The sequence below is a fragment of the Varanus komodoensis genome, unplaced genomic scaffold (genome assembly GCF_004798865.1).
Source record: "Varanus komodoensis strain SLA01 unplaced genomic scaffold, ASM479886v1 scaffold12, whole genome shotgun sequence".
In the NCBI taxonomy this organism is placed as follows: Eukaryota; Metazoa; Chordata; class Lepidosauria; order Squamata; family Varanidae; genus Varanus; species Varanus komodoensis.
Window position 1 is genome coordinate 18018904 of NW_025335349.1, and position 19355 is coordinate 18038258.

Consider the following 19355-nt stretch of genomic DNA (forward strand, 5'->3'; position numbering starts at 1 on the left):
TGGGCATCCCTCTTTGGCTAAATGCATTGAATCATTGAATCAAATGGATACAATCCTCGTTCCTGCAAAAAAAAACTTTGGATTGCCAGGGTGTGTCCCTTGTTCAGTACTGTGCTTGGAGACCAGACAATCCCAGCTGGAGAAAATGGCCTGGCTGAACTCCATTAGGTTTTGCTTATGCATATATGATAAAGTGGACTGTGACAGCTTGACACATCATCTTGTGTCAGACTCCCTACTTTCAATAGGGATCTCCTTACTTGTCAAGAAATTAAAGCTGTATAAAGCAGGTATGGACCCTGATCAACTAGGTTGCTTAAGTTAAAAGCAAGCTTTCCAAGTGATTAAAAGGAAAATCTTGGATACAGAATTCCAAGCATCCAACATTCGTATTGCTGAATGCTGCCAATAAAATGTGTTCCCCTCTGTGGCTACATATTATGATAAAATAGGACAAATGGTGGCATTCTGTGTCATTCTTAAAGGGTCACAAGAGTGCAGGCATATTCTTTGGCAAGCTAAATACCCTAATGTCAGGTAAATTTAAGGGAGTGCCATATATTGAAAGGCACTGCCAATGTGGATGAGATGTGGAAACAATATTGTGCCTATATTTAGACAGCTCACCTTTTCAGGAGTTGTACACCAAGTGCCTAGGTTCAATTTTATTCAACATGGAAGCTTGGTCAGATCAGGAAAAAGTCCGATTTGTCCTACCCACAGAGTTGGCTGACATAGTGAGAGAGCAGCAGCCTTTCTCTGGGAGATTGTTAAAAGTCTGTTTAGTGCACATTAGCAATGCCATGCTTGGGCGATCTCTGTGGGACTGTGTGGATTTATGTAGATTTGTAGTAATATGCCAGTAAATGTTCCTACTACTACAACTATGAAATGGATTAATTCCATAAAGGAAGTCACAGCCTTGAGTTTACAAAAGCCGAGCAAGGTTGTCAAGGAAAGGACTACATAGTCATAGTAGTCAGAGACAATTTGATAGCATGTAACAACAGCATAATAATGATGACAGATTAATAAAGACTCAGAATTCAGCAAAATCCCAAACAAGCAAACATCAGCTCCCTACATTTTAAAGAAAATTCAGCCTGAGTGGAACCATACCATTTCATTCTGTATGTTCTTACTACAAGGTATAGTAAGAACCTTTTCTGATTCTTCATCATCTTTCTTTCTGAACTTTTAAAAAATACTTCAAATATAATGAATTGAAGGAACGGATTAAGTTGGCTATTTGTCCCACTTACAATTTGATATCTTAAAGGGTGTTAGAGGAGATAAGCTGTATTTGTAGGGCTTTTCAAGTCCAGTTAAAACAGAGGAGGATCATATAAAATGGTATCATTCTACTAGAAGGACGAATCCTGCTCATGGGAGTTACCTTCACCCAGTTCTCAAGGGGCTATCTTCCCAGTCAGTCTCTGCCCAAGTATCAGAACTCACCTTATTCAGAAGTGTACCCAGCTGTCTTTGTAGAATTTGGACAACCTGGGAAGTACCAAGGGAAGACAGGGGTAAGTAGGTCATCCGTCAAACTACTGTCCATTGGCACGATGTTTGAAGATCAGAAGAATGGAAAGCTTTAAATGTTCTCACCAACAGTTGAAAGAGAGCCAGAAGACTAGGTAGGCAAGGGAAGCATGTTAATTGTGGTGAGATGTATTACACCCATATTTAAATTTAACTAATATTATTTATTCCTTCAGGTAATTATGCTTGTATTATAATACTGTTGTATTATTTTGAAAAAGTGCACTTCCACCTATAAATTAAAGTATGGCTTATACAAATCCCTGTTCTTGTCTTCAATTCTCTGTTTCCCTCTTGGATGGGGAGTAAAACATCTCTCCTTTGGCAATATGTAAGTGCTGATCCTAGATGGATATAGTATACTAGTGGAAGTTTCACTTCCAGAGCTGCAGCCCTTTGTATGAACGACTTTTATACATACGCCGGAATTAGACTAAGCAATCCATGTTGGAATGAATTTTGCAGCCTGAATAATGTTGCATATTTTATATCCATGGGACCAAAAAATTATTGTCAGGAGAATATATAGTGGTCTCTAGAGCATCTTACATTCATTACACATTATAAAATGAGTCCTTCCAACAGTACACGACTAGTATTTTTAAATGTAACTCCTTTTTTAGGTGCTTCATTTGAAGCTCCAGACCATTTCATTACTCCTTTTTCTGAAATGTTCTTGCTGAACAGTTTATGTCTATAAGAATAATGTACCTACAGTTTTTAATCTACTCTGCTCTTCTTCTTCATAATAAAGGAGAATATGCTAGCACTCCAGGAAGACCATCCTGTATTTTTTTCTTCAGTTAATATCACTTATTCAATTTATTTTTGTAATATCCTTTGTACCTCTCCACTTCTGATTAATATTGCTGCACTTTTTTAAAAGTAACATTTCATATGACATTTTCACACAAAGGCAATAATCCATGACCAACTAACCTTAAAAAAAATGGACACACAGACATGATGATGGAAGGATAATTATTTTAAGTAAAGAGAGCCTTTGGCTGCAATTCTGTTTTTCCATTAATCTGTGCAAGGATAGTGTTCCCAGGTACAGAGTGCGCAAGAGGTTTCCCTTCTATTTATATATAGGGGGAAGATATGCAAGGCTCCTTCATTTTCATAAATCGTATTCTGAGGAGACTGGAAGCTATACTGTATTTTGCACAGAGTGAGATGCTATCTAGATTGTGCCTCTTTAGACTGTAAGTAGGGGAAGAGATTTTTTTTTCCATATTTTGGATTATACTCTCACATAACGCTGGTCCTCTACCAGCTTCACTGGCTTCCAGTTGAAGTCCGGGTCCAATTCAAGGTGCTGGTTTTGACCTATAAAGCCCTAAACAGCTTAGAACCAGGATACCTGAAGGAACGTCTCCTTCCTTATACGCCCTCATGCCCCTTAAGATATGAGGGAGAAGCCCTGCTCTGGGAACCCTCTCTACGAGACGTAAAAAGGTCATCAACTTGGAGTACGGCCTTCTCTGCTGTGGTGCCCAGACTCTGGAATGTACTTCCCACAGAAGTACTCCTAGCACCAAGTTTATACTCTTTTTGGTGCCAGGCCAAAAACTTTTTATTTAAACAGTATTTAAACATTTAACAACTTTTAACCTTCATTCGCTCTGTTTGCTTTGTGATGTATTGTTTTGTTCTGTTTCTATTATTTAGTAGAAATTGTTGTTTTAATTGTTCTTTTAAATATTGTAAGTTGTCCTGAGATTTTGTATAATAGGATGGCATACAGAAGCTGTAAATAAATAAATAAATAAACATTTCCACTTTTAAAAAGCTCACAAGGTCTACAGTCTGGTTTCTGACCTGGTCTGGGAACAGAAACAGCCCTGATTGCCCTGGAAGATGACCTAGACATGGAATAGCTGGGCAGAGTTGAGCCTTAGTTGTTCTGGACCTTTAATGGTATTGTTCTGGATTACAATGATAACATTCTGGTTGCCTCACTGATGAGGGACTAAGGGGATTGGTGGTGTGCTGGTCCCAGCCCTTTCTGGAGAAGTGCTCCTAGAAAGTTATACTTGAAGACTCTTTGTCTACCCATTATGGTCTTGGCTGATATCCAGAAGAAGTCACCCAAAAGTTTGGGCTAAGTTGCAATCAGTATGCAGAAGATGTGCAACTTGGTCTCTCACATCCCTGTGGCCATACTCAATGGCAACATCCAAAGAAATCTCTGGTCTTTTTAAAGTATGTCTAAGCTCAGATGGGCAACTCACAGCCTGAGGGTGCCCTAGCCATTCCCACCCAGATTCCTCCATCTGCACCCTTCCTACTGAACTTCTTTGTTTGCCATTCTAGTCCTCTGAAATTTTTGGTTTTTCTCTAAAGAACAATACTGTAGAAAGGGGAAACCACAGAGTGTGGAGGGCAAGAATATCTTATGCCATTCCAGGCAGTGTGATGTGATTGGAGAGATGTTCCTGCTCTAGTCCATCAAACTCTGTGGTTTCCACTTTTAATAATGGCATTCTTTGGAAAAAAGCCACACAATTCAGCAGGTTAGAGGAGCCACCTCTCTCCTGTTATCATCAAGAGGAATGCCTTCCTTGCCCAGCAAATGTGGCTTAAGAGCCTTATACCTTCCCGTGGAAGGGAATTATTTGGGGCGAAGGACACCAAGGGATGTGTGGGTTCTGTTTTCATGGGGGAGAGATTTTTATGTGTGAGACAGAAAGAGGCAGAGGGATATGCGTCTGTCTCTGCATCAGGCAACAATGGCAGAAAGCTCTGCGTTTGTATGTGTGGTTGCTAAACTTTAACCCTATGCCAATCATGTGTGTCCACTTGTGTATATATACACATACATGCATATGCAGCCCCCCCACTACCCAGTCCTCCCTCCATGCCTTATTCAGCCTTCAGGGCCATTGATATTCCCACTCTTAGTCTAGAGTAGAGGATAAGTCATAGGCAGGCGGGCAGGTAGACATTCTAGCATCAAGCATGCATTCATTCCTATATTGCCCAACAGTCAAAGCTCACTAACTTGAAATGGAGAAAAATAAGCATGATCATTTTTTTGCCCTGTTATTTTGGTATAGTTCCCCTTTGTGTAATATACATATCAAGAGCTGTCTTTCACTCAAGCAGAACCTAACAGCACTTAACTGAGAGCATCCAGCTTCTCCCTAAGATAATAGTCTATCCCACTAATGGCTCTTTCCACCAAACTTGCTTCACTTATGATAAAACTGTGAACTGGAACAAAATTCCCCAGAGCATCACCATCGAGGGAAGGGGGGGGCAATCCATGAATTTCAAGGGGAACAAAAGACATCTATGATAGATAAAGAACTGCTCATCCGAAAGAAGGATAAAGAAAAACAAAACCCCAGAGAAGTTTTGTAAACAATCACCAATTTATGTTAAAGAAATAAAGCTATCAGAACTTTCCAAGCAGCTCAATAATACATTCCAAAAACCTGGTCTTTGTTTCAAAGGGAAAGGAAAAGTTGGAAAGTGCTAAAAGCAATTCACTCAAATTCCTTCCACTCCCTCCACAAACATGAACCCACAACTGGTGAGTTGTGCTGTGCTCACAAACTGTGCCCCAAAGTCTGGCCAAATCCATCTGCTTTTGGCAGCTTCAACCTGTTACACACTTGATGATACAGGAACTGCAGTGCCATGTCAGTTCACACTATTATATTCCTATGCACAAAACTTTCCACGGATGCACATTCAGCACCTACCAGATACAGGAAAACCCATAAACCATTAAACAGGGGGATACCATTCTGGCATGTGGAAGCTCTAGCTGCCAGCTCTCCCTTTCCGTTATAAATATAGGCCCATTGCAGTGTGCATGCCTTCATCTTTCAAAGATGTGGAAAAGCCTGTGCACTGATACATTCGAGCATCCAGCTTGCAGGGAGCCATGCGGCAGTGCTCAGACAGGCACAGGTTCTCTAGCGCATAAGCCAAGGCCTCCATTTTTCCAGCATAAGGAGCCATCAAGAGTGGGTGGAGCAAGCAGACTCTTGATCTTCACTCAGCTTCTATCTAAGTGAATGCCAAGCACAGAACTCATACCATAAATACACTTGATGTATATAGCGAGGACATTTTCCATGCCTACCTTCCAGAGGTATAACCGTATAAAGGACAATAGATAATGGTTAAGTTGCTTGGGGATCTGTAGCCAACATGTTTAGAAGGCACCTGTTTGGGAAGATGGATGGAGAGACAGATAGATGGAAGCCAGTCCAACAGAATTTAATGGGGCTTGTTTCTGACTATGAATAGGATAGCACTATAACTCTCAGTGAAAATAAAGGGTCTTGAAAGTGCTTACCTGATGAGCTGTGTTGCTACATAATATGGTTGGTCATGTTGCTATAAGAATTCGATAACAGTTTCAGTATTATTTTTGCTTAAACTACACCATAGATAGAAATTAAATTTTGCATGAAATGCATCCCTTTTACAGGTACGTTAAAAGGTTCTGCTGACATTTTTAAGCCCTCTGAAGTAAGTACTGATAAAATTGACCCTCTTGATGGCAATAAAAAGTGCATTTTGGATGGCAGGCAACAACTGGAACTCTTTCATTCTAATGATTACTCTGATTTTTTCCAGAGCTATGGCATTAGATTACCTGACATTTAGACTCAAAAGTGCCTTTCCTATACTTCCCCACTTATATTTCCATTCCAAGAGGGGTTTTATTTTTTGTTACTTCTTTTACTTGCACAAGAACTTTTTGCTAGAATGTAATCATTTTATCCGTCTCATCTCATCAATATGACACCTATGCCTGAGAAAAACTTGAGCTTGCTTAAGTTCCCCAAATTCTGTCTCAAGTGCCTTCCAACCTAGTTCTGAATCAGACTGAAAAACTTCTTGTTGCTGTTGTTTAAATAAAAATCTAGACATGTACTCCTACATATTTTCCCGGATGTACATATTAATTATGAACATATTTGGAGCATATGCATTCTTCTGCTATTGATTACAGAATACACATGCACATTTTTCAGAGTGTACATTTTCCAGGTGCGGTTTTAAAGGCCCTTGGGCAGTGCAAATGCTGTGTTACGAAGTATATCCACATGCATTTTTTATTTTATTTACACAGCTGAAGGTTTCTAAATTCAATGAATGAAATGCAATGATCATGGATGCAGTGGTCCTATAAATATTGCTGCTGCTGTTGTTTTCTTAGTAAAAGCAATGTTTGCACAAAGTGGATTGTGAAAGTGATTAGTATGACAGCTTCTAGCATTGGATTGGCACCCTATTCTTAGCAGCTGTGAACCAGGAACATAAACCAGAGAGTGAGTGAGAGAGAGGTGAGAGAGGTGTTATGATGCCTCATAGAAGAGTGGAAAAGTGGCAGGCCAGGCCTTGAGATGCTAAAATCCACGGGTTTTTCTTTCACATTACAGTGGCAAAGGACAGTTTCTCTCTCTCTCTCTCTCTCTCTCTCTCTCTCTCTCTCTCTCTCTCTCTCTATATATATATATATATATATATATATATATATAGTGGAAGAAGTAGTGATAAATAAAGGAGGATTATTTACTGTGTTTCAGAGGAAGAGGAACATGAAGGAGCATACTTCCTCTGTGCTCATCTTTAGGGATAGAGGAAGAACTAGTTATGTCTTCCTTATACCCTGAACTAATATAATTTCACACTTTTGAACCAATACATAAACAGACGTTTCAATGTTCTTCAAATTCATAATTCTCAGAATTTTGCATCAGATTTCCCCAATGGAAAAAAAAAACAAAACAGAATATGTATATTGGGGTGCACAAAGATACACAAACTTTAAAAAGTGCATATTAATGAAAATGAGTATTATGTTTAGAATTCAACTCTCTGAGTGTCTGAGTTCGACCCAGGGATGCTTCCATTCCACAAGTGGTCAGCCCTACCAGTGCCATGAATTCCATAAAGCACTTCTGGAGGCAAGTCCTTAAATGGACAAAAATGCTTCTTTTGGAAACAAGAGGTCAGCAGAATTCTATGAAGCAATGGGGATGTTTGTTCATTGCCACCTTTGGGTACTGCCCTTAATAAACATATGTAAATAAGTATCATAAATTAATAATTAAAACATAAAATAGCATGAAATTAAGAAAATTGCTTGCAAAATGTGTATCAGGAAAAACTATGTACCAAAATTCACATATGAGAAATGCATATGAAGCATTTTTTCATGTAAACTTAAAAAACAAATATCAAAGCTTGGGATGAAACAAATTTAAGATTAGAGAAATAGGAAATGGAGAGAAAGCCAAATTTACAGTTTTACCTGTCCCTAGCATGCTATTTCAAACTGCACCATCATCAGGGGCTATCCTGGTCCTTGTCGTATTTTGGAAAAGAATTTTCACCAAGCCCTGGATAGGACTGAGAACTGCAATGTAGAGATCAAATTATCCAAAAACCTTTATCTCTCAGTCATGAACTCTTGATTATGGGGAGACTGAATGATGCTAGCCCAAATTGTCTTCCATTAAATAACAAAATAACAAACATGGAGAGAAGCAATGAAAAATATGAAAAGGGATCACAGAAGATGAACTAGCATAACAAATGCATATAGTTTGGCATTACTCAGAACCTGAAAAATTTCAGGACACTAAGTGTCCAGGTCTCCCAGCTTGCCCACCAGAAGTGCAACACCTTGCGCTTACAGTCGGCACCTTGTGACAGTGATACTTTTTCCTCCATTGTGAGGCACGGCACTGCCAGTGTGAGGTAGTTGTGTTCTGACACTGGACCTGCATGGAAATTCTGCCAGTGCAGAGCAGTCTTAAAAGCCGCATAAGCTAACTGTAGAGCTTGGAAAAACAAGAACTGGGCTCAGATGCCCACTCCCCAGGCATGAAGCTAATGATGGGCTCTTCCCTCCCACTCAGGTACACTACTTCACAGGGCTGTTGTGAAGAATCCCATGTATGCTTCCCCTGTGGGGAAAGCATAGGTTACATCTGCAATAAGTTGGCCAGAGCGACTTATTTTATATGGCCAGGGCGACTTATTTTATATTGTTAATTTGTTTTATATTTTGAATGTATTATATTTTAATTTATGTTGTGAGCTGCCCTGAGGCTTCGGTGAATGGGACGTCATAGAAATGTTTTAAATAAATAAAAAAATAAATAAAATAAGTTGAAATAAGTATTTGCAAGTTAAAACACAGTGTTGTTGCTTTTCAGAAACATAGCAGCATCCTTCAGAGAGCACTTCTTCATTGGAAATCAATAGCTACAAGGAATGGAAACATGTTTCTGTTGTCTGGATGTTGTTAGGGATGATGCAGGAGCCGGCAGGATAGGCTCTGATTTATAAATATTGGTGGTTTCAAGGCAGTTCCTTAATGAAAGTCTATGGAGACTGCCGGATTATAAAGTGTACCAATAAAATGTCCGGAGGGTACCAGGTTTGACGGTGTTGCAGCAAAAACAATGAAGAGTCATGTGGCACTTCAAAGATTAGCACAGTGGTTATGGCATAAGGTTTTGGGAACTAGTCACAGGCTTCTGACTGCATGTCCTGAAAGCTTATGTCACGTTCAGTGTGTTAAACTTCAAGGTGCCACAAGTTGCTTTGTCTTTTCGATTCCATTTGGAATTACCACAAACCTTGCTGAGAGTTTATAGGTAGGTCGGATGCTTCAACTGCTATAAACTATATCAGTGTCTCTTTTTGCATTTTATTTTTTTATTTTTATTTTTTTTTAATGTGAACAGGCTGACTGACACTTCTGTCAGAAGAAAGCCCTTGCAAAAGATGTTCTCCCTGATAGTCATAAAATACCCGTGCTGTGAAATAACAAACACCCACACTTTCCATTTCTAATAAACCATTTCACTGTTCCAAAAATACCTCATACCTAATTCTTTCTTTCTCAGTCTGCTAAGCCAATTACCTCTGAAAGCATTTCATGGTGGACATGTAATAGATGAAGTCACCTCGGCCTCCTTGCCCTCTTTACGACAATAGGTTTTTGACAGATACTTCCCTCTGATTTATAACTTTTGAATCTGACTTTTGAACCTTTATTCTTTGCTGAGGTAGGTAAGGCATGGCATTTACTGTGGAAGGTGTTGGAGTAGCATCAGCTAATGGTAGCCAAGTATAGCATTCTGTTTCATGTTCTGCCAATTACCTTTTTGCTTTAGGGCTATTCCAAACCAGGTGTCCTTAACTGCATCACCAACATTTCTGTCTTACTTCTATTCCTTTAGCTTCTTGGCTGCAATCTTTGCATGTTTAGATAGGAAAAGGGCATGGCTGGCTGGGCTGTGCTTGGATTGAAAGTCTTTAATCTGTCTAAAAGAGGATAACCAAGGCTTTGTTGTGAGCCGCCCCGAGGCTTTGTTGCGATGGGGGCGGCATAGAAATGTCTTAAATAAATAAATAACCAAGATGATCAAACTTCTGCTGAATAGGTACAGTGCCTTATTCTCTAAATGCACATGTTATCGGAACAGCCTTCCTGCATGCATTTTTAGTAATAGATATGGGCTTCTTTGTATATCATCCACCCTTGAGATGCATCAGGCTCTGAATTAGAGGCTTACATACTTCCAATGCCGGACATGAGGCATGGTGGCAGAAACGTCTTAAAACAATGCTTTTTAAATTTATTTACCACTAAGAAAAGCAATACAACTAACATAACAACAGCAATTATGACTAAACATCACTGATCAAAGAACACATCAGTGCTATCTCCACCAGGACCAACAATTCTAATTACTTAAGTTAAGATCATTTATTAATTTAGGTTGCCCCACTCCCCTTCCAGAACTGCACGGACTCTTGTGATGGTTCACACCCCTTTCCTTTTATTAAAATGTATTCAATAAAAAGTTTCCAAATATTTTCAAATTTATTTTCACTTGCCAAAACTTTTTTCCATTTACTATCACAAGTTAACTTATCATTAATAGATATATTCCAGACTTCTTTATACCAGTTACTATATGATATTCACCCTTTGTTTTCCAATTCCTTGCCATTATTGATCTTACTGCTTTAATAAATTTATCATGAATCCTATTTTATTTTTCCCATCTGTTCTCTAAATAATAACAATATTGCTAATCCAGGGTCTACGTCATTATTTAAATTCAATATTAACCAATTTCTTTTAGAATCCTTTCCCAAAACTCATTTATATATGCGGCAGCAACTTCTGTGGTCCACACCTCATGCCCTGTGTTTATCCAGACAGCTGCACTCACCCATGCAGAAAGGGAGGGAAGACGGCCGGGGTGCTGCTCGAATGCTGTACAATCCATCAGCCCCAGCCTCTTCCTTCTCCACTCTCCCAGCTCATCATTTAGCCCTCGCTAAGGTCAATCTATCTTGGAGATATAGCTGGCATAGTTCTTTGCATGACATCTTCAAGTGACGTGGGGTTAGATTATGCCATTCAATGCCTTCATTTATTTATTTATTTATTTATTTATTTATTTATTTATTTATTTATTTTCTAGTCTGCTCAGCAGTTCAAGCTCTCAGCAAGAGATGGGGAAGTATAATAGGGCAAGATCAGTCTCCCAGTGAAAAAATGAGAACCTTAGGAAAAACCCACTGGGCAGATTTACCTTCAATTCACCTTGAAGACTAGTAGCTGGATACTGGGTGGTGAAATGGAGAATGTGGATGTACTATGAGCCTCTCTTCTCTTGATCTATAGCAGCTGTATTGGCAGATTCTTCTGCCAGGATTAAATTGGTCCCTCCTATTGAATTGAGTGGGGATACTCTTGCATATGCATAGATTCTACATGCGGAAACACCCAAAATTATGGTTGGATCAGAGAAACTGTGTGTTCTGATGTCTAGGATCAAAAATTCTCCCTGAAGCCTGGGTGTCTCTATAATTTCAAGAAATAAACATAAAACACAGCACAGAATACATCACTATTCTCCTATGCCAGTAAGAATCATGCCCATCTAGTAATGGCACTTTTTACACATCTTCTTTCTGCTCACATATAATCATCAGTGATCTCATTTTTCAGTTACACCTAACCAAGCAGACAATTCATAGATGAAAGTGAAGATTCTGCAGTCACCTGTTGCTAAAAGCATGCCCTTGAATACTCCCACTGAATTTTTCCTCCAGTGAATAAGGTCTTCCATTAGCAACCCTATTTTAAGTCAACAACTAATTAAAATATGAAAGGATCTACAGCTAGGACTTCTAAATCCATATAAAAAGCTTCAGTCCATCACATCTTCCTTTGCCAGGACAATTGCCAGCACCAGTACATGTCAAGATACTGCATCTACTCCAGAACAAATATCTCTTAACGAAACAATGTCAACGGTGTCACAATTTCAGACTTCTTGACTAATGACATCATTTGTTTGTTTGTTTACAGTTGCCAGTAGCCAAAATATATGGGAGAAAAGCTCAGGGAGACAGAATGCTCATTCTCTTCTGTCACCTCAGTGGTAGGAATGGCATTTAAGGTTAAGTTCCTCAGGTTACTTTTTCATGAGAAGTTTCTGTGAAGGGTTAAGAAAAATCTCAGTATCTTAAAGCATTTGCTTTCTACTCTTTGGTTGAAATTATGCTGGATTCTTAGCCTTTTAGACTTAGCAGTCAGATTGGAGCCCTCCCTGCTTCACTGTAGGAGCATGTGTATAATATGGGATGGATATTTTACAGATTGCTGTTCAGTCCCTGTTTAAGAACCTCCAGCAAAGGAGAGACCACCACCTTCCAAAGCACTTTCGAAATAGCTCATGCAATTAGGTTATTTCTCTTAAGTTTTGGCATGTGCTTCCCTGCGATTTCACCCACTGAATGCAAGAACATAAGAAGGCTCATGCTGGATCTCACCAGTAGTTCATCTAATCCAGCTTTCTGTTCGCACAGTGGTCACTCAGCTACCCATGGGATCCCACAAGCAAAGCATGAATGCAGCACCACCATCCAGTAGCCCCCAGCAACTGGTGCACAATGGGACATTGCCTCTAGTACTGGAGAGAGGATCTACCTATCAGGAATAAAAATGTTTAAATAAATAAATAAATAAATAGAAGCCGCTGGTAAATTTGTCTAATTGGTTCTAGCTGTGCCATCTGAGCCATGGACAACAAGTCTACTTCACATTCCCCATTAGATATTTGAAACGAGCTTCAGTGTTTTCCTTTCACTTTTTCTTCAGCTTTGCGTCATTTCTTCTTCAGGTTAAACTTATTTTTCATTAAATGTTAAACTTTCTTTTGTTCATCAGACTGTTCAGTTTCCAGACTCATAATAATTCTGATTATACTCGTCAGAACAGTCTCCAGTTTGTTTTCTTACAAAGTGACATCCAGAAGTGGATACAGCACTTTAGATACATCCTACCCGTCTTTTATGCTATGTGCATTTCAGCTTTGGCCAGGTCCTTAGCTACAGGTAGAAGAGATCATGTTTGCCCTGGACAATCTCATGCTGGACTGCAAGTGGATGGAAGTCAAAAGCTCTTCGTAAATGAACTTACATTTTAGGGTCAAAATGCACTACTACTTGCTTCTGATATCACTTGGCCCATATCCAAAAATTTGACCTTCTGAACTATGTGTGTACTTTGTAATCAGATATTTTAGTGATGATAGGCATGGGAAGAAGCATTTAGAGTTCAGTAGGTATGCATGTATTGTGAAGGATAAGGAAAGATAAGTAGGGACTATTTGCTACAGGACACTGAACTGAAGACAGTAACTAAGCATATTCCAGATAAAATGGTGTCACCAAAAAATCTGTAAATATACAATACTTCCAGAATTAACATGGTGAATGTTCTCTTTGCTTGTTTCTGCAGCTGCTTATCATCTACACTGGCTACCAATTGAAATCCGGGTCCAATTTAAGTGCTGTTAAAGACCTATAAAACCCTAAATGGCTTAGGACATGGATATTTGAAGGAGTGCCTCCTTCCATATATATCTGGCCAGCCCTTAAGATCTAGGGTGGAGGTCCTTCTTTGAGACCCTTCCCTGAAAGAGATTAGGAGCATGGCTCCCCGAGAAGGGCCTTCTCTGCAGTGGTGTCCCGGTTATGGAATATGCTCTCCAGAGAGGTTTGTCTGGCACCGACACTTTATTCCTTTCCATGCCAGACTAAAACCTTTTTATTTTCCCATTATTTTAAGGATTGAGTTTGATTTTAATGTGGGGTTTTACTGCATAGAAAATCAATCTGAATGCTGTGCTCTGTTCTATTTTATTGTAAGACCATCCCAAGATTTTGGTTTGTTGTTGCTAGTTGTGAAATCACATCTGACCCATTGTGACCCCATGGACAACATTCCTCCAGGCAAGACCTTGGTAGTAGATGGTATATAAATGTTTTAAATAAATAAATACTGTTGCTCCTCCCACTCCCTTGAAATTGAGCACTGTGAGAGCGGGCATGGATTCTTTCCTTCAAAATCCCAGGCAGTTTTTCCATGATTTCAATTTTTAAGATCATTGAACTTACAAAAATATGAAGTAGTTAAAATCAAGCCTGATGAGATTTCTGTGCAAGCAGCAAAACCAAACAGAGTGTCTTATAATGACCAGAGCCATTATGCTTCTGAGATGTCCTATGACAACTGATGCAGGGTTCTGTGAGGACAGGTGGAATATCTTTTAGTTGCTGTACTTCACATCTCTTATTTAAATAATTTCTTATCAACTGCTGATGTATCATTTTCATGATATAGGAATTTCTGTTGTTATTTTTGCTAAAGTTCTTAGCTATGCTTTGGGAAATAACATATTTACTTCATTATTTGTCAGTGTATCTAAACCACAGTTCTCTTCAAAACAGAATTACCTTTGCCTTTTTTTATAGGTCCTGTCTACCTTTTATTGTATTTCAAATAGTTTACATTAGGATTTCCTTATACACATTTCACATAACTTTATATAGAAACCTCATTTTTTTTTTAGTTTAGTTAGGAAAATACTCTCCCATAGCAGGTCTCTGGGTCAATGAAAGGTTCAGGCAAAAGTTGCAGCCTATCAGAACAGCTGTTTCTCTTAAAATGCTTCTTTCATAATCAAAATGATAAACTTAACATAGGACTATAATGTTGTATTACATTGTTTCTGCATAAAAATATACACTTTGGAGTAAGCTATTTAAAGAAAAATGTGGAAGACCAAATTGCTTCTTTAGTTTTCATGAATTTATTTTGCAGAGTGGTCTGCAATTATACTAGTTAGTACTGGCATCTTGTAGAATGTGAAGGCTTCTGGGGCAAATGTTTATTATAGCAGTGCAACCCTTTTCTAGATGTTATGTACTGTACTCATGGAGAGTCATTATTCCATGGATCACCATTGAGTACTACTATTAGCTTACTACTGAGTTGTGTAGTCTATATGATCAGACTGTATCCTTTTGCTCTCTTACAGTCCAGAATCATGCTCTTGAACATGCAGGCTTTTAAAAGCTTAAGGTGATGCATGCTGGAGATTACAAATGATGGCATGATCTTCAGTTTCAAGGAAAAAGAAATAACAAACCCTTTTCTACAACAGCAAAGTATGTCAGAGAGGGAAGTTCTTGCTTAGTCTTCTTCTGATATGTTAGTTTCGTATGTTCATGGATGTATAGAGAGAGGTGGAATGGAGGGAACCATTCCTTTCCTTCCAATCTAAGGCAGGACAGTTCACCAGAATTTTCTCACCTTGTTTTCGTGCAGACAAGGCCTAAAGATGAGAGATATCCCCTGAATTTCTCAAGGTCACATTTTGATGCAGTCTCTTACTGTTCTTGTAATATGTACAGTAGGTTCCAGTTACAAACATAGTTTTCTAATCCATTAAATTCCTATCACAAACTATTAACTAAAAATTCAAATAACCAATAAAAATGCCAGAGTTATCTTGTACTGACAAGAAACACATACATCCAAACCAACTGTATTGTTTGGCTACTTCTAATTTTGATACCCCTGTACCGAACATATCTAAAAAGGAAATGAAATTTAAAAATCATACAGCCTTTGATACAGAAGTTAAAAGAGCCTTAGAAACTTAGCACAAGAAATGATAATCAAGAGGAGGCAGGAAGTCTGAAGGATAATGATCTGGTTTAAAGTTTTAACAGGCTGGAAGGAATTAAAGTGTAATGTAACTAGACATTCTTAATAATTAGTTTATTCATTTTTTGAGCGGGAACTGATTAATGATGGCCAGTGGAAATCACTGAATCACAGGTTGCACTTGACAAGGAAAATTGGGCATTTAAAAAAAACTGAGTGGAATTTTAAATGAGATGATATAGGAAAGATGAGGGATAGTAGAACCTTCTGGAGAAATGATAGTATCTTACTTCAGCAGTTAATTGTGAGTTATATCCCCTGTTTCCCACAGATCTTCCTTTTCCAAGTGCTGCATATGTGCATGATGAACATCCCACTCCTGTACTTCTTAACATAAAAATCATACATCCTCTCTCTTTCCTTCTCTTGGATCACTGAAAACATGGCAATGAGGCCTGTGAAAAAATGGCTTCCCCAACTCTCCACCCAAATGTGTGAATGCAGAAATTGCAGGAACTGTTCATCATCATTTTGCAGGATAAATTCTCTGACATGTAGAATTGGAAGTACCACAGCTTCCCTCACCCTAAAGTAGCTGCTTCTTGTTGGCTGTGAAAGTAGAGACACCAGTGAAGGTGTGATGGCCCCCTGGCTTCCATTTTGTATCATTCATAATGCCTCAGCTCTATTATCACTTTGGGGTACTCTAGGTGAATGTGTTTAGGAGGAGTGATGGTGGCTCATGCACAATTTTAGGGGAACAGTCTTTAAAGTGCTCCTCATATTTTGGAGGGCAGGAAAAAAGAAATTCTGTTAATTTTTCTCAGAAAACTGTCTTCTGTGCAATGTTGTCTTAGCAGTAATTGCTCCATCAGTGACTTAGGTAACTCTGTAGAAGGGTTTGCTTCCAAGTATAGATGTGCCATCCCACTTTTAGGGCATAAATCCCCTGTATGACATGCTTCACAATATTGGACTGGATTGTCTGCAAGAAAGACTAGCAAGGGATATGTGACAGCACACTGACAGAATGCTGCTGAAGACGTTTCCGTGATAGCACATTTTAGTATTCATTATAGCAACTCTGTGAGCAAGGAAAGGAAGGTGTTACTTACTCCAACACAACTGGAGAAACTGAAGATGAAAGATAATGGTTCATATAGAATTTGCAATAGTTGCTTCAGTAAACTGCAATTAAGTCCAGGTCCTGATTTATAACTTAGGTTGCAAAATTACCCCTGTTTTCTTAGGGGCTGGGAAAACACTCTTCTCTTCAACAGGGCTTCCTTCCAGGAAGATATGGCCAGGGCTGCAGCAGCCTCATCTTCCTTAGTGTTTAAAACCCCACCATTTACATGTCTGATGATGTCATGAGTCCAATTAGGAAGACTTACAGGCTAGGATCAGATCTACCCTTAGGCTGAATGAAGTAAGATTCTACTGTCAGTCTACTTAGCTTGTATACATGTGATCGCAATGCTGCAATCACAATTACATGCAGATTTGCAAGATTGCCTGATGACTAGACCCCAGCATGTAGCTACCTGGGCATACTGTATGTGGCCGAGCACATGCATTGCATGCATAAGGTCCAGGTTCAACTTTTGATAAGACTTGGAAAAACATTGGGATATTCCAATAGGGCCACTCTGTTTCTCCTGGTTCCACTGAGCTTATTGGTACAACTGTTCACACAGTTAGGCTTTTGTTCTTTTTAAAAATAACCTTGGAAAAGAGCAAGAACCCTAATTTCTGGATTGGGACAAGTCATTAAAGTTCCTTTTTGCAAACTCTAACTATCCCATTCTTAAAATGACCATTTCCACTAATTTTGTGTTATTTTTAGAAAAACAAAAGCCCTGTTGCATGAATACATGTATGCAAAAGGATATTACCCTTTGCTCAGTCTGAAGAAATGCTGTCCGGCAGTGTAAATAGCACTGAAAAAAACTCACTAATGCTCTGTTCCAATATAAGTAAGCTTCCTATATTTTTTCTTATTCTTTCTATGGTTTGTCAGGAATTATCCAGTCATGATCTGATAAAGTTTAGCTGTAGGAATGCCAGAGATATCGGGAATGAATGCATTTGAATTTGAATGTCTAAGCACACTAAGCCAAACTTGTAGGTTGCTTTTTTTCATTTTCCATGATACCATCCAAATTTAGTCATAGAAAATTATGAAGAAATGAGCAAAGGCTAAACAAAAGGTGAAAGCCTGCAAATATACATTTTGAAAGGATTTGCATGTTTTCGGGTGTTTGGGCATTTTTGGGAGTGCAAATGCATATTATTGCATTTGTACAAAATCCAACTCTGACAGTGAATGCACAGTGAAATGAAAGGTGCTTAATAGTTTGTGAAATGTAGATAGAATGGATTTTCCAATGTCTGAACATCCCTACTAAGCTTCATACTGAGGTTCTATGTGGAAAACCATGCAGAGAGCCTAGACATGGGCTCATGTAGTGACACTTAAATTCATTACATAGATAAATAAATAAAAAAGAGGCTGTGGAAATAGCTGCCACCTGATAGCATGCTTTTTTGAAGGAGGTTCTTTGACAAGCTTCTGGCCAATAAAATTTGAGATTCGCTACTCCATCAATGAACTGTATCCCTGATCTGAGTACCTTCTTCAGAGTGGCAAATATTAACATAATAAATAGCTATACTCAAGAAATAGACCATATTTTCTACCGCTTTCATGTGGCAGCTGAGGATTGGTTTTATTCAGAGGCAGAGATAGACAGAACCAGCTTCTCCTATGATCTGCTAACTGCTCCCAAAAGAACTGCAGGCAAACTGACACAAATTATTTTTCTTCCCCCATACTTGTTTCACTCTCCATTCATGACAACAGAACATGAAAGGCAGTGCATCTGGTGATTCCTGAATTATATATCATAGTAGCCTAGTTTGTAGTGTAGGGTCAATTTGTTGCAGAATAGCAACCATCAGTACCAAAGAACAGAAATACACCCAATCTCCCAAGCCAAATTTAGGGAATTACAGTATTCATTATAATTTATGTATTCTACTTCTATTGTGCATGGGTTGTATATATTGGATTGTATATATTGTCTAGGTAGGTTTCCCACTAGACTGCTCATAGGGCCAAATAGATTTACTAGAGTGGTATTCTGTGCCTCAGTCTTATTTATTTATTTATTTATTTATTTATAAAATTTGAATGCCGTCCAATTCCTTGCGTCTCTGGGCAGCTTACAGCATAAATAAATTGACAACGATCAGTCTTCTATTATGATTTTGAACATTTGTTTAAAGATATTGTTCAGATCGTCAGATTGTCTCTGAAATCCTTGCAACAAGTCTGTAATGTGGGCTAATACTATTAGTTCCATTCTGCAGATAGGTAGGGTGAGGCTTGGTATTAACCCTGTGCCAAGTGAGATTTCAGCTCAGTCCTCCCCAGTGCACTGTTCTCAGCACTCAGTGATACATCAATTTTCAGACTGCAGAAATGAAGATAACAGGATACATCCTTTTTGAGGAAAAAGAGCATACATTCCTAGGTGACTGCCTGAAACCCACCAAGGACCTCTGCCTGATGGGTACTAATTTCCAATATTTATTTATTAAATGCATAAATGTTACCCTCCACTTATAGCATGTGCCCAGAGTCCTGGACAGACCAGATCGTGAGACCAAGAAACACTGGGACAAAACTCACACATGTGCAAGAGTCAGGAGCGTAACTGCAATACTGAAGGCCTAATGATTTTCTGAATACTCAATAAAAAATTCATCAGCAGAGAGGAATCAG